Raw genomic sequence first — 12,735 nt, 5'->3', positions numbered from 1 at the left:
CTAGAGGGGATAAGGAAAATCAGCCACTCATACATTAGTGTGAATTATTTCATCAAGCTACTTTCCTCTGAATACCTAATTCATATCAAAAAAAAAATCATTTAGGTTACAGAGTGAAGTGAAAAGGGGAAGCCAGTAGATAGTTTTAGAATTGAGAGGAGTCTTGATGTAAGGCAGGCCTGATGTGGGGACTGAAGAGAAGATAAGGGAGCACCCCTTATGGCATAAACTATGGAGATGGCATAAACTATGAAAAGGTAGGGACATAATAAAGGGAAATAGCTTCAAAACTGTACTGGGGCGGAACACCTGGGTGGCTCAGCAGTTGAGCATCTGCCTTCAGCTCAGGTCGTGTGATCCCTGGATCCTGGGATCGAGTCCTGCATTGGGCTCCCCTCAAGGAACCTGCTTCTTCCTCTGCCTGTGTCTCTGCCTCTCTTTCTGTGTCTCTCATGAATAAATAAATTTTTAAAATCTTTAAAAAAATATTGTATGGGGGCAAGTCTGGAATTAAAGGATGAAGGATGAGGACGCCTGGCTGGTTTGGTCAGTAGAGCGTGCAACTCTTGATCTCAAGGTTCTAAGTCAGAGTCCCACATTGGGTGTGGCAATTACTTAAACATAAAATCTTAAAATATAATAAAAATAAAAAAAATAAAGGAAGAAGGATCCTGGCTTCATCTTCCTCCACATTTCCCTTTGCCTGCATCTGGCACATGCTCACAATAGGTTTCTATGGGGTCACTATGGGGCTTAAGTTCCATTTAAAACATGGTTTTTAAATAACACATGATCTAAAAATAGCCACTTCTCCCAATAATAAATTAAATAAATTACACCACGTAAAAATATAGCTACCTCCCCGCCCCCTGCCACCTCCCCACCCCGCCATGATTAAAAGGCAGAGTGAAGTTGCTGGATTCTGGAATTAAAAGATATGAGTCCCAGTGTGATGTACTTATAAACTAAATGACCTTGGCCAAGGCTTTTAACCTTTCTGAGCCACATGGTTTATACTTCGCAAGGTATCATGAAGTAATGAGTTACTGTGTCAATAGGCTTTATTAAGAGTAAAGCACTCTACAAATTTTAGCCAGTAATAGGTAAAAAATCTGTAACAATAAGAGCACTACTCTGTGTCAGGCATGCTCTTTATGTGCAGTATCTCATTTAATTGTCACAACTTACCCTAGAAGAAGAGTTCCCACCACAGCAACACAGTACTTACGTACTTGATCTCTAGAGCCAGATAGGCATGGTATGAGTTACAGTGAGTTACAATCACTCTATGATTTTGGACAAATTACTTCACCTTTCTGAGTCTCAGTTTCTTCATTTGCAAAATGAGGATATTAATAGTACCTTCCTCATGGGATTATTTCGAGGATGAAATGAGATAATGAATGCATGTGACATAATTAGCACCGTGCCCAGCACATGAAAAGCAACCAACAAATGTTAGATGTTATGTTTGTTCTCATTTCACAGACTAGGTGAGATTAAGTGCTTTGCCCGTGGTCACACAGCTCATAAATATAAAGTGCCCAAGTGTGGTTCTGTTTGGCCCACAACTCCTGCTCTTTACTGCTTCTTTATTTGTCTATCTTGCCATTGATTTTTCTGAACCACAGGTAATTGAAAGGACATACTAATTGCATCATCATTTGCTTTACCTTTATTAGCTTCCCACGTGAACTGTTAGTCTGTAAACATAAGCACTCAAGGAAAATATCTTCTATACAGAACATCTTAGAGAAATGATGTTATTATTTTAAAATACTACTTGAAAAGATCCCTCAAAGTAATCCAGAGTAGAGTACAAGCATCACAGAAAAGCATTATGGCAGACTCGTGTTTGTATTTTTTTTTAAGATTTTACTTATTTATTTGAGAGAGAGAGAGAGAGAAAGAGAGAGAGAGAGCATGCATGAACAAGGGAGGAGCAGAGGGAGAAACAGACTCCCTGTTGAGCGGGGAGCCCCTGGGATCATGACCTGAGCCGAAGGCAGATGCTTAACCGACTAAACCACCCAGATACCGCTAGACTTGTGTTTTAGAAGTTAAAAATTATTCGTCTAAATTTCATCTTCTCTTCTCAGCTGAGCTTCAGGTCAAAGAAGAGCATTAAGTGGCCAACAGGTACAGTATAGGAGAAAGAACAAAGCATATAGGTAATCCACAGACTGTAATATGCTTCCCTACAAACTTTAAGAGAGGTGCAGAAAGTGAAGAACTTCCAATTTTATAGGCAAAATATATCAGGAAGCACAACTTAAGTTTGAAAATATATATTAACAAGAGATTCACATTACTGAGCTCCAGGGAGAGATGGCAGGTGGAAACAGATCATCATGTAGTGAGGAACAGAAATCCTCTCTCCTATGGAATGAATGAATATAGCTTCTTCCTTCTAACTAAACTACAATAAATCAGAAGAATGGGCTCCATGTAGGGTGGTTGAGAGGATAACCATTCTGGAAGCAGCCACCAGATTCAATGCCCCATGATCCTAAAACACCATTTTTTTTTTTAACACACCATTTTTTAAGCAGTTCTTTCATCTTATTTTTTTCCAGGCAACTTTCTGAAAAAGCTCTTTGGTTGTTGCAAAAGACCTATGAATGCTTTTAGTAGATCCTAATTAAGCGGTGAAGGATAGAGATTTGCTCAAGTTCATATGTATTTGATTCATATGTATAATTGTCACATAAGTGTGTTAACTGATGATAACTTGAAATCGTGTGCATGTCACGAGGAGACACGGCACCTACGTATGTGCCCCCAAATACAGTCGTGTGGGGGAAAGATGGGCCTGGATCTGCATTATTAAGCACCCCAACTGTGCAGGTTGTAGAGGGTCTTTTGGGAACAAAGTATATGTATAATAGTACAACTGGCATATCAGTGGGACAGAAAGGCCACTTTGTCCCATCTCCATCTCCTCTAAGCAGGATGTGGAAGGGAGCTTAGAAAGCCCTGAGAAACGATTGAGGAATTGATGTTAGCCCAGGCGGGGAAGGCACATAAAGTCGAGGGCTTAATCTGTAATGCGCCTTCCCTGAGAGCTGCTTCTGTATGAAGCTTGCAGCTCATGAGAACTGAAAGAGGCAGCAGAGCTACCGGTGGGAGCAACGGGTTTTGGTAAACAATGAGCCAACTTCTCCCCCAAGGGAGTTGATCAGAGGAGCTGTAATAACGCTGGAGAGAAACTCTCCAGCAGTTCTGGAGACAGCTAGGAAAGGGCTGCCTCCCCGATCGACCTCGGAAACTGGGTTTCCCTGGCCTTGGTTCATGGCAGAGGGATTCAGGTATGATCTGAAACACTCTGCTGCTCCCAGGCCGACTTAGAAGCCAGCACGGGCAGCAGCTACCTGGGCCACCGGCCACATCTACGTAATTCTCTGCTCTAAGTGGCTGTGAGTTCACTTTGGGCTGACTCTGAGAGGGGTACATATAAAAGGATTTCTTACTAGCCTGGCTTCTGAGTTTGAGTTGTTCTGCCCTGCAGAGCTGGAAGGAGATAATTGCTCTGAAACTATTATAGTTGCATTCATAGTACATCTGGACCTGAGGTTGTTTGACCTCTGAAAACCTGGAATGGAAATAATGCAATTACCTGAGCTAAAGACAATTCAATAAAAAAAATACTGAAGCCAGGAAAAGGAAATTTATCTTTTATGCCACGTCCTATGCCTAGCAATGGAATGTGTACCTTTCATAAAGTTGAAAGATGCAATAAAGACCAAATAGAAGGTGGTATTTTCAGTTCAATTCAATAAGCATTTGCTATTACCTGTTGTGTGCAAAACACTGTGCTTGGACTGGTGCCACCAAAACAGAGTACGACTGTCTGTGTTCTAAAGGAGAGTGCTGTCTGGATAGAGGAAAAGAGAGAGATGCTTACAAGTAACCACAATGCCAGCCATCCTGGGATAAAGAAAGCCAGCAGGGATCATAGGCATTTTTTTTTTTAAGTAGGCCCAACATGGGGCTTGAACTCATGACCCTGAAGATCAAGAGTCACATGCTCTAGGCAGCCCTGGTGGCTCAGCAGTTTAGAGCTGCCTTCAGCCCAGGGCCTGATCCTGGAGTCACGGGATCGAGTCCCATGTCAGGCTCCCGGCATGGAGCCTGCTTCTCCCTCGGCCTCTCTCCTCCCTCTCTCTGTGTCTCTCATGAATAAATATATGAAATCTTAAAAAAAAAAAAAAAAAAGAGTCACATGCTCTACTGACTAAGCCAGCCAGGCACCCAGGTACTACATGCATTTTGAGGTACCTGCCCAACACATTCCCTCCATTCATGGAGAATAATCCCCAGGCTACCTGCTCAGAGAAGCTCTAGCACTTGTGTTTATACTATGCAACCAGTTCCCCTGGCCAGTAACATTCTCTATCTGAGAAATTTAATTAGGACTTAACAGAAGCTAGTTGATCTCTCTTAGCTCTTGAACTGAGAGAAATCCTGAGTTAAAAAAAAATAATAATAATAATGAAATCAACCTACTTGGAGAGATAGAGAGGAGAGTCCACATGGCCTGAGAGAGAGAGAGAGAGAGAGAGAGAGAGTCTTTGGCTGTCTGCCTTCTAAACCACGGTTCTAGCTCTGGTGGAGGCTTCCTGAATTTTGTTCCTTAAAAAGTTCCTGATTCTAAGTAACCCCCTGCATGTCTCCCCTCTAGACTAGTGCTAATGGGTTTCTCTTTCTTGCCCCCAAAAGAGAGACTGAAGCTCAGGAACTCAGTTCAACCCTTCTTAGATGCCAAGCAGTGTACTTGTTCTGGATGCACATCAAATAAATCGAACTCACAAGGAGTTTGAGGCCTAGTAGGGATTCTGGTAGGTGAAAAGTATATATGTAGTACTATAAAAGAAGTGTTAAGAGAATCTGGGGAGGAAACAAGCATTTCTTTCTTCAGAGGAATTTTGGGAAGGTTTCACAGAAGATGTAGTGTGTGATCTAAACCTTGAGTAGGATTTAACAGATTTGGTAGGATAATGCATTTTGGTCAGAAAAAAAGATACTTCCTACTGAGAAGGTAGGAAGGGCATGTGAAGGTATTACTTCCACGCTACATTCTCTGATTTTTCACTACACTCCAGAATGGCAAGCTAGTGTGCTGCCTATGACCCACGGGCCATATTCAACCTGCCTCATTTTTGTGTGGTACAGTCTACAATCTAAGAATGGTTTTTACATTTTAAAATAATGGTTGGAGGCACCTGGGTGGCTCAGTCAGTTAAGCATCTGACTTTTGGTTTCACTCAGGTCATGATCTCAGGGTCTTGAGATCAAGTCCCACATCAGGCTCCCTACTCAGCACAGAGTCTGCTTGAGATTCTCTCTTCTCCCTCTGCCTGACCCCACTCCTGGCTTATGTTCTCTCTCTCTCTCTAAAATAAATAAATAAATCTTTAACATAAAATAAATAAAATAAAATAAAATAAAATAAAATAAAATAAAATAAAATAAAATAAAATAAAATAATGGTTGGAAAAAATCAAAAGAAGAAGAATATTTCATGGCATATGAAAATTATATGAAATTCAAATTTTGATCTCCACAAATAAAGTTGTATAGGAACACAGTCACCCTTTTTCTTTCACATATGATCTATAGTTGCTTTCATACTATAACCATGGAATTAGGTGGTTGCAACAGAAACCTTATGATCTGCAAAGTCTAGACTATTTCTATCTGGCCCTTTGCAGAAAAAGGTTGCTGACCTATATCCTATATTCCAGCCTCCAGAGATTTCCTTTGAACATTTGGGATGTGAAGATGTCACTTTCAGAGAGGGTATATCAAATACCCATTTTATAATTGTATTATTAATATGTACTTTGTAGGACTGTTTTGAGAATCATCTAGAATATTTGTTATGTGAACAAATATGTGAAATAGTATACATATTTTGGGCACCATATCATATATAGGGAGAGGCAAAGACATAGAGATAGAGATATAGAAACGAAACCCGAAAAAATATGTAAAGAGCTATCAGTATTGGTCACTTCTGAGATGTGAATTATGGCAAACTTTATTTACAGAACAGTAACAATAGTAACATCAAAAGAACCACCTTATATTGACTGCTTACTATGTGCCAAGCATAGTGCTCAGTGCTTTAGGTATATATCATCTTACTTAATTCCTGGGGCACCTGGATGGCTCTGTCAGTTGAGCATCTGACTTTTGGTGTTGGTTCAGGTCATGATCTCAGGGTCGTGGGACTGAGCCCTGTGTGGGGCTCCCTGCTCAGCATGGAGTCTGCTGGAGATTCTCTCTCCACCTGCCTCCCCCTTTGCCCCTTCCCCTGCTCACAGACATGCACACACTTGTGCATGCATTCTCTCTTAGATGATAGATAGATAGATAGATAGATAGATAGATAGATAGATAGATAGATAGATAATAGATAGATAAAATCTCAAAAACATTTCCTGGAGTGCTTGGGTGGCTTATCTGGTTAAGCATCTAACTCTTGATTTTGGCTCAGGGCCTGATCTCAGGGTCATGGGATCAAGCCCTACATCAGTTTCCATGCTCCACAGGGAGTCTGCTTGAGGATTCTCTCTCCCTTTGCCCCTCCCACCACTTTCATGTGCCCTCTCTCTCTCAAATAATTTTTTTTTAAGATTTCTTTTATTTATTCATGAGAGACACTCAGGCGTCCCTCAAATAAATTTTTTATTTTGTATTTTTAAAAGATTTTATTTATTTATTAATGAGAGACACAGAGAGAGAGAGCGAGCGGCAGAGACACAGGCAGAGGGAGAAGCAGGCTCCATGCAGGGAGCCTGACATGGGACTCAATTCCGGGTCTCCAGGATCAGGCCCTGGGCTGAAGGCAGCACTAAACCGCTGAGCCACCCGGGCTGCCCTCAAATAAATTTTTTAAAAACTTCCCAAGAACCCCATGGCATAAGAACTATTATTTCCGGAATGCCTGGGTGACTCAGTGGTTGAGTGTCTGCCTTCAGCTCAGGGCGTGATCCTGGGATCCCAGGATTGAGTCCCACATCGGGCTCCCTATGGGGAGCCTTCTTCTCCCTCTGCCTGTGTCTCTACCTCTCTCTCTCTCTCTCTGATGAATAAATAAATAAAATATTTTAAAAATTGCTGATAGGCTCCAAGGGACGGGTGATAGAACTTTGGGGTTTGTAAGATAGTCATATGGTTTGGGGGCTCTGGTTCAACCTGGAGGAGGAAGGGTGAGTGAAACAAATTGGTCAAGGAAAGGAGGGGAACATGGGAGGCTCCTGTGGACAAACTATTTCATAATTTTATCTAAAAATCAAGACTAACCCTTCATACCAATTAATAAATTACATTGGGTCTGAGTACCTGCTCAGAAAACTCCAGCTAGGTACTGCAACGAGGCGGGTAAGGTGAGGAGTAGGATACACAGTCAAGTACTTACCACTACCTTTGAATGGTTCAGTTTCATCTGGGGGGCATGATATACACACTCAATTAAGGTATCAATACAGGGCAGTGCATGATTAAGGCCACATGAATGATACAGGTTAATGGTCCTCAACCACAGCATCAGCATCACTTGGGAATTTGTTGGCAATGTAAATTCTCAGGCCCCATCCTAGACCTGCTGAATCTGGAACTGGAGGTCCCATCACTCTGTTTTAAAAAGCTTCCCCCTGCACCCCAGGCGATTCTGATGCAAGCTGGAGTCTGAGAAGCATGGTGTAGGTAATGGGGAATCAGGGCTGGATTCAAGTCCAACTTACAAGGCATTCTGCATTTAAATTTGATTCTGATCAATGACAGAGAGTGAAGGTAGGGGGTCATCCAGGAAGGGCAACCCAGGTGAGTGCACATATGGGGTAGGAATGCATAAACCATAGAAGGAAAGGAAGAGAGGGTGCTGTGGGGGAGGAAGGCCCAGAAAGGTGGGGATTAGGAGCGGTAGGTAGCTTGGAAGAAGTGGAGGTGGCTGCAAAGGTTGAGGGCAGGGCCAGGGAGCCCCAAATACCAGACTCCTGTGGGGAAATAGAAACCTCTTCTGGTTCTCTCTAGAGGGCTCCACCTGCCACATCTCATTTCTCTCCTTTACCTACTCAGGCATTCTCTCCCAGGCCTCTCATCTCCAGAAGTGAGGATCCCCCCGCCTCCTTTGATCTTTGATGTTCTGATCCCGGAAGGTGTCTCTTTGCCTGCCTCCCCCAACAGCACTTCCTCCTTCCTCCTCCCAATCCACCCCCTCACTCCTGCTGCAGATGAGAAATTATAAACCACTCCTTTGAAAAACTATTCCTATTGAGGCTCCGTGATTTGAACAAGTTCCTATTCAAAGCGCCAGGGCAGCCACACCTGCTGCTTCGATTCTGACCGTGTGTACCCGAGATTCATCCAGTACGGATCAGAGGATGGTTGTCAGAGCCCAGAGTACACTGAATCTTACAGAGAATTTACATAGGGGCCCCGCAGAAGGCTGTGTGTGAGGCTGGAAGCAGCTCTCTGTGGGAAGTCCCTTCCAAAGCCCCGAGGAATGCTTTAAGGCTTGCAGCCTTGTTTCCCAGTGGGATCTTCTCTCAAGATAGAGCCTCCACATGCGCCTTTAGGCTCTGATGTTTAGACATCATGGTCCCAGAGAGGCGAGTTGATGTGGGATATGCATGGGTGGGGAATGCACAAGGGATGTTCTTTCTCTCAAAGGTTTTCAACACAAGACCAAGGTTTTAAGCTAACAAGAGGTTTTGTCTAATCTGTTTAACTTCTCTTTGTTGTTTTATCTGTAAAATACAGATCATAAGACCAACTGACAGAGTCCCTGTGAGGATCAAATGGAGGGGAAAGTCCATTATAAATTACAGTTGAGCCTGGAACAACGTGGGGGTTAGGGGTGCCAAGCCTCTGCATAGTCAAAAATCCAAGTATAACTTTTGATTCCCCCAAAAAGCCAACTGTTGGCCAGAAGCCTTGCTGATATCATAGACAGTTGATTAATACATATTTTGGATGTTATATGTATTATACACAGTTCCCTTATGTTAAGCAAGCCAGAGAAAAGACAATGTTATTTAAAACACCATAAGGAAGAGAAAATCCATTTATAGTTCTCTGTACTGTCCTCAGTGCATATAAGTGGACCCACATGGTTCACCTATCTTGTTCCAGAGTAACTGCATATGGTCCATACAATACCACATGGCCTTGGTGGCCTCTCAAGCGGTCTCCCTGTTTCCTCTAGGCTCTCCTCACTCCACTATACCCTGTCCAATGTTGTGAACTGGTTTTCCCAAAATATTATTTTTATTATGTGGCAGGATAGTATCTCAAGATATCAATACTCGCTACTCCATTTCGTTGCCCAACATTTTCTTTCCTCTCTTACCTTTCAGTGACCAGGTGGTACCAGGAATAAGAAAAACAAAGAGAGGACCTGGGACTCCTCTGGCCTTTCACCAGGAGAGCCCTCACCGTCCTTATGAGGTGCACATGGCTGGGAGCCTCACAGAGCAGGCCTGCAGACCTCAGGAACGATGATGGATAATGTCTCAAGGGCACCACGTGGAGGGGGACACCAGCCAAGTGCCAGCTCCTTCTCCTGTGCTTGCTAAGCCCCATGCACTACCCTGAGTGTGGAGGTGCTGACCGTTCCTTCCTGATGCGTTACCTTCACCACAGAGTAGAATGGAGGATAGAAATAAGTTCCATTTTAGTTCTTGGATATTTTCGTTCGAGGCTTGACATTTAAAAAGCTGTTACTGACCATGTTGCTTCCCTCATCAAAGGGACTCAGTGACTCCTTATTGCCTTCAAACTCGAATCCATATGTTATTCTGTCATCGGGGCTCTCTACAGTCTAATAGGCCCTGCCCGTTTGGCTGGTCTGACAGATTGCTTGTCTCTTCCTCCAGCCCTGCCTGGCTCCTGACTCCTGCTGGGTCTATCCCTCACTCACTGGGGCCGTCACTGGGTGTCCCACAACTGCCTCACCCATTACCTCCATACCCGCCTCCCTTACTTCCTATAGCTCCTCTCCCATGGATGACCCCACAAGAAACACAGTTGTAGTAGTAGAAGCCTGGGGTGTCATCCTAGCCTCTCCCCACTTTTCTTCCCATGTCTAGTCTAATCACTCAGTGCCCAGGAAAGCCTACTTCTTAAATAATTTTGAACTCTGTCTCTTTCTCTACATGTCTACCCTGCTGCTTTCGCTCTGGTCTTACTATCTTTTATTCTGACCACAGCTCTGCCTCTTCCCTTCCCATCCTGTCCACACTGCAGCCAGAGAGGTAGCAGCATATTGGGGTAAGACAGAAAAGCCTCCTCTGTTCCTTACTCCTTGGGTGAACTTGACCAACTTTGTATATCTCTCTGGAGATGATAAAGGTTATTGTGAGGCTGAGGTTTATAAACCCCAGTTGGCCCCACCCAAATAGTACAAGACACTGTTATCATTATCTCTCCAAAATGTAAATGTGGTAGGTGATTTCCCCTGAAAACTTTTACTAATTGCCCTGTCCTCTGAATAAAACCTAAATTCCATAGCACGTCCTCTAAGTGCCCTTATGATATGATCTCTACCAATCTACCTGATTTCCCATGACTCTTCATCTACCCTTATACACTGGCTTCTGCAATGTGCTTCCTTTTTTTTTTTTTTTAAGATTTTATTTATTTATTCATAAGACACACACACACAGAGAGAGAAAGAGGTAGAGAGAGAGAGGGAGGGAGAGACACAGGCAGAGGGAGAAGCAGGCTCCATGCAGGGAGACTGACATGGGGACTCAATCCTGGGTCTCCAGGATCATGCCCTGGGTTGACGGTGGCACTAAACCACTGAGCCACCCGGGTTGCCCTGCAATGTGCTTCCTAAGGAGGCTTTCCATTTCCTGTCCCTTGTGCCTGTAGTGTCCTGGCTCCCTTGTCACCCACTGAGACCTCACCTCATCACAGCCTTCTGCCTGCTACTTTATTCATACCTCTATTGTTACACTTCTCATACAGTCATATACTTTTTAAAAAATGCTGTCTGCCTCCCCCATTAGACTACACATTGAGAGGGAAGGAACAATTTCTTTTTCCTCTTTAAGGCACATAATGGATATTTCCGAAAATAAAGTCTGTTCAATGAATCGATGAATCAACAAAATATAAACCATGTTCATCTCCACTTCTTCGAGTTTCCTTCTTGGCATCCCATCCCCTACCCCCATATGTGTGCATTATACAGAGCCTTCAAATCAAATCAAATTCCACCATCCTCAGAAAGCCACACAGGACTACTCAGACACATCTGATAATGCTAACACTGAGCAAGCCTCTAAAACATGACGGTGTTCTGCGTGGTATTGGAACTGCTCTCAAACAGATCACTACCAGTTTTAAAGTACAGGTTCCTTGAAAGCAGGCATGTAGTAGCTTCCTATCCTTTATGACCTTCAGCCCAGTGGCTGCTTAGTAAATGTCTATTAAACGAGTCAGCAAATGAGCGTTTGCAAGGATGGACAAAAATAAATCAACGTCTCCCTTGTCTTAAGGTATTATAGCAGTTACCTGTTTTGTCCATTTAGGGATGTACTCATAGATGATCTTAGTTGTTGTTTTATTTTGTTTTTAAGATTTTATTTACTTATTCATGAGAGACAGAGAGAGAGGCAGAGACAGGTAGAGGGAGAAGCAGGCTCCCGATGGGGAGTCTGATGCGGGACTCGATCCTGGAACCCTGGGATCAGGACCTGAGTCAAAGGCAAACGCTCAACTGCTGAGCTACCCAGGGATCCCAATGATCTTAGTTTTTTTGTCTACTGTATTGTCTCTGCAGGAGATTGTAAGCCCAAGAGCCAAGGCTGCCTTATAACTGCTTTTCTATTTTTTCTATTTCTCACAACCCTGATCACAATGCTGGAAAAAAAAAATAGTACAAATTTCGTAAATACTTCTTGAGGAATTGAACCAGCCTCTCTGACTAGTAATGGAAGTAACAAACTGGACAGAAGAAGAAATTGGTCTGGTGAATTACAACAAGTTCTACTCAGTGTCTGTACTTCTTCACATCACTGTTTTTCTCCTGTTCTGCTCTTGTTCAGGCTGTTTCTCTAGCCTGCGGCGACACATTACAACCAGCTCAGTTTCCACTACTCCATCCTATTCAATGGCAACAGCAGTTTTCCTGGGGATCTTTCCTCCGTTAATGCGTGCCACTGCCTGCTCCCATTCCAAGCTGATCCTGAGGATGAACCTCTGGCCTTATTATCGGCCTACAGATCCAGTAGGGTCAAAATGATTTTCTTACAACAAAAGCAAAGAGCAACAACCATAACACCTAATATGTAGGGAGATCTTGCAATGTGGCAGATAATGAGCTATCTGCTTTAAAATGTTTTCATATTAAAATATTTCATATTAATAGCAACATCTGATTATATTTTGTCATCAGAGAGGTGAATCATCCAGGAGGGTATAGAATAAAAACACAAAATGCCAAACATTTTATCCATTAAGCCTTGTAACAATGATAATAACTAACAAATACATAAGCAGGCACTATTTTATACATTTCATGTGTATTAACTTGTTTTAAGCTGCACCACAACCAGTTGAGGTAGATGTAGTTATTATCTTTTACTACATTTTACAGATAAGGAAACTGAGGCACAGAGAGGTGTAGAGAGATTCAGTAACCTTCACTGACCTGTTACATTGGGGAAGTGGCTGAGTCTGGATTCAGATGAAAGGAGCCTGGTTCTAGTGAGCATGTTGTTA

At 42.9% G+C, this 12,735-nt stretch overlaps 1 long non-coding RNA gene across 2 annotated transcripts in view; it reads left to right on the top strand.

Annotated features, from left to right (window-relative positions):
- The window catches only part of LOC112664076 (uncharacterized), a 59,926-nt gene extending 48,783 nt beyond the window's left edge, over window positions 1-11,143 (top strand). For both annotated transcript variants that reach the window (XR_007403360.1, XR_003139485.3), the window contains one exon: window positions 9,363-11,143. This is a non-coding gene — a long non-coding RNA (uncharacterized LOC112664076). The remainder of the gene's footprint in view (window positions 1-9,362) is intronic.
- Window positions 11,144-12,735: the final 1,592 nt, after the last annotated feature.

This window comes from Canis lupus, chromosome 17 (genome assembly GCF_003254725.2).
Source record: "Canis lupus dingo isolate Sandy chromosome 17, ASM325472v2, whole genome shotgun sequence".
Lineage (NCBI taxonomy): Eukaryota > Metazoa > Chordata > Mammalia > Carnivora > Canidae > Canis > Canis lupus.
The sequence above is the reverse complement of the archived record's forward strand: the minus strand, read 5'-3'. Positions and strand labels throughout refer to the sequence as shown.